The following is a 3,927-nucleotide window of genomic DNA, read 5'->3' as shown; positions in this document are numbered from 1 at the left end:
TAATAGACTGGGGGCAATTGAGGAAGGAGATAATTTGGAACTCAATTATTATTGGGAGTTACTTAGTGATTCACAAAAAATATATAAAAATAAACTCTTGCATCCAAGGCACTCATTTTCTACTGAAATGTGAGAACATGTAGAGGTAATCAGAAAAAATATTTTGGTTCTGGAAAGTAGTGGAATGATAAAGAATCTAACACAATTATTATGACCTTTTCGGAAGTAAGATACCATGCAGTGTAATAGAAAGCATTGATTCTGAATCAGAAGATCTTCATTGAAAGACCAAATCTCAGATATTATCTCTATAAACTTTTTCAACTTACTAGAATTTCTTTCATTTATAAAACAAAGAATTTCATCTAGACTATGAATTGCTTTCAGATTCTAGATCTATGATCCTATGATTTCACACATTTAATTATACTCTTCTCAGAGTTTAAAAGTGGGCTGCATAATCAGTGGGAGATCAGCTAACAACTGAGTGAGTAAAATTTGAAATTTGCATTGGGCATGACCTAATTATTCCTCTTGTTATGTCTGCTAAAGGTATTGTACTGTGGATGTTCCAGTAGTATGATTAAATGAGATAGCTTCTTACTGTTTTTATTCAATTACCAAAAAAAAAGAGAACAAACATAAAAACCCAATTATTAATCCATCTTTGGGTTAACTGGCAGACTACTGAATCCAGAAGAGTGATAACAAGAAAGTGATTTGTATCAAGATTATTTCTATCTAGCCTCTTCAAAAGAAGAAATGAAGAAGGAGAAAATGATAATAAATCACAATTATATGTAATTTTATCTGTGACTCTAATATGAATGATAAATTTGAAAGGGGAGAGATGGGCTACCAAAATAATTATTCATCTATTATAATAGCTCCAAGAAAATATGTTAAGAAATTGAACGTGACTGCTTGTAATGAAGTGGAAAATAAGACAAATTTAAAAAATAATAAGATAAAGAGAATTCCAGTAGCTAATTTGATGGTGGTTAATCACTGAAGTTCTCCAATATTTACCTCTAAATAACCATAAATAGTGTCCCCAAACAAATCCTGGAACAGCAGATAGAGTTATAAAGAAGGGATGAAACAATCGTTTAGTATAACAGACTTGGAAAATGGTCAGGAAAGGTCTATGTCACTTAGGTAAAAAGGGAGCACAGTCCAGAACAGGAAACAAGTCAGCAACTAGCCCCTCCTCAGCAAAGCAATAGGAGTTCTTGAGCTCTAGTGCCCTAGAGCAGGCAAGGGTCAATACTGCAACACCACTCATGTCTCAATACAGTAAAGGGAATGGGCAGATGCCAATTCCAAATCCTCTGCAAACTTCAGAATAACCCTGGACAGAGAATTTTATGTTTCAATGTAGCCCCAAAGAAATTCAGAAAGAACCCCACTGGCCTCAGCAAATTCCAGACCCCATCACCAGGACCCAACTCAGCACCAAGTCACCTGCTAGACCCCAGAGGACTGTAGCGGCATCACTCATCCCTCACATTTTCCACTCAATCCAGCATCAGTCTGGTTATCAATATCAATGGACAGTATCATTTGGGCACCAAATTGAGAACTAGGACTTGCAAACCATGGTCCAAGAAATCTGAGACAGCTCTCAATACTCACAGGATTTAAATTTCAAAAATTTTTTTTTTTGGATTTCCTAAGGCAATGGGGTTAAGTGGCTTGCCCAAGGCAACACGGCTAGGTAATTATTAAGTTTCTGAGGCCCAATTTGAACTCAGTTACTCCTGACTCCAAGTCCAGTAATCTATCCACTGTGCCCCCTAGCCGCCCCTACATTTCAAATTTGAAAGAAGGAAGGAAGACCAAAAAGAGGTGAGCAAAATAAACAAAGAAAAAATGATTTTGTAGAACTGAACAAAATGGAAATGGAAGTAAAAAATAATGAGGAAAAACTACTTGAAATATAGAATTGTATAAATTAATGACTGTATGAAATAGACATTAGGAATAAATCAACAGATTCAAAAGAATGAAAAATAGAATAAAATGTAAAATATTTCATTGGAAAAACAATTGATTTGGAACAGATCCAGGAAAGAAAATGCCAAAATCATGGAATATAATCCATAATCAAAGGGAACCTGGAGCATCTTTCCTTCTTTCTTTTTCTTTCTTTCTTTCTTTCTTTCTTTCTTTCTTTCTTTCTTTCTTTCTTTCTTTCCTTCTTTCTTTCCTTCTTTCCTTCCTTCCTTCCTTCCTTCCTTCCTTTCCTTCCTTCCTTCCTTCCTTCCTTCCTTCCTTCCTTCCTTCCTTTCTTCCTTTCTTTCTTTCTTTCTTTCTTTCTGTCTGTCTGTCTGTCTGTCTTTCTTTCTGTCTTTCTTTCTGTCTTTCCTTTTCTTTTCTTTCTGTCTTTCTTTTTTCTTTCTTTTTTTGCAATTTGTGTATTTATTTTTCTTTTTAAATTTATTTATTAATCTAGTTTTTTTACTTTTCCCTGGTTGAATGTAAAAACAATTTTAACACTCATTTTTAAAATTTTGAGTTCCAATTTTTTTCTCATCCTCCTATTCAAAACCCCTCATTGATAAAGTAGGCAATTTGATACAGCTTATACATATGTAATTTATTTCCATAATAGTCATGTTGTGAAAGGAAACATAGTCAACACCATCCCCCATAAAACAGAAAGAAAATTCAAGAAAATTAAAATAATATAAAAATAATGCTTTAATCTGCATTCAGATACCATTAGTTCATTCTTTGGGGATTCATAGCATTCTTTATCATATATCCTTCAAATATGTCTTGGAACAGTATTTACTGAGGAAAACTGTCTTATACATCTGATACTTCTACAATATTGCTGCTATTTTCTATACATTGAATTTCACTTTGTTCATGTGTGTCTTTCTGGAATTTTTTGAGAGAATTCTATTCAACATTTCTTATAGCAAAATAGCACTTTATCATAACCACGTCTTTCATTTTGTTCAGCCATCCCCCATCTGTTGGACATCCCTTCAATTTCCAATTTCTTGGCAAAACAAAAGAGTTGGTATATAAATATTCGTTTGCATTAGGTTCCTTTTCTTTTTATTTTTCATCTTTTTTGTGATTAAAAACTCAGCAGTGGCAGTAAAAGGACATGTAGGGTTTTATAAACCTTTGGAAATACTTCCAAATTGCTCTACAAAATGGTTGAATCAAATCACAACTCCACGAATAATGGAATCTTAATATGCTTATATCCTTTCCCACATTTGTTATTTTCTTCTTTGTGTTGTGAATCTAATATATATATAGTAGTACCTTGTAATTATTTTAATTTGTATTTCTTCAATCAATAGCAAATTAAAATTATTTTTGTGTGCCTACAGATAATGTTATTGGCCTCATCTGAAAACTTTTATTATCTTGATAATTTATCAATTGGGGAATGGCCCCTTTTTTATTTTAATGTAGTTTTCTATGTTTGAGAATGAGACCTTAATCTGAGAAATTTGGTTCAATTTTTTTTCAAATTTATTATAGCTAACAGTATTTTCTTCCATGCTATTTGCTACCCCTATTTATTCTCCCTCCTGAGAAGTGTTTCACTTTTGACTACCTTTTCTCCCAATATCTTCCTTACCATTCCTCATCCCTTTCTCTTATTCCCTTCTCTATCTCCTTTCTTATAGGTTAAGGCCAATTTCTATAATCAATTAAGTGTGTATGTTATTAACTGTTTGAGCCAATTCTGATGAGCTTAAAGCCTTAACATCTCCCCTCTTTCACTTGACTGGAAAAGTTTTTTATGACCTCTTTTATGTAAGACAACTTAATCCACTCTAAATCTCCCTTTCCCTTTCTTCAAATACATTCCTCTCACTGCTTAATTTTATTTCTTAAGTTAGCATCTCTTCTCATTCAATTTATACTTCTTGCCTTCTATGTGTGCATTATATATAT

Source organism: Macrotis lagotis, chromosome X (genome assembly GCF_037893015.1).
Source record: "Macrotis lagotis isolate mMagLag1 chromosome X, bilby.v1.9.chrom.fasta, whole genome shotgun sequence".
In the NCBI taxonomy this organism is placed as follows: Eukaryota; Metazoa; Chordata; class Mammalia; order Peramelemorphia; family Peramelidae; genus Macrotis; species Macrotis lagotis.
This window is presented reverse-complemented; position numbering follows the sequence as displayed.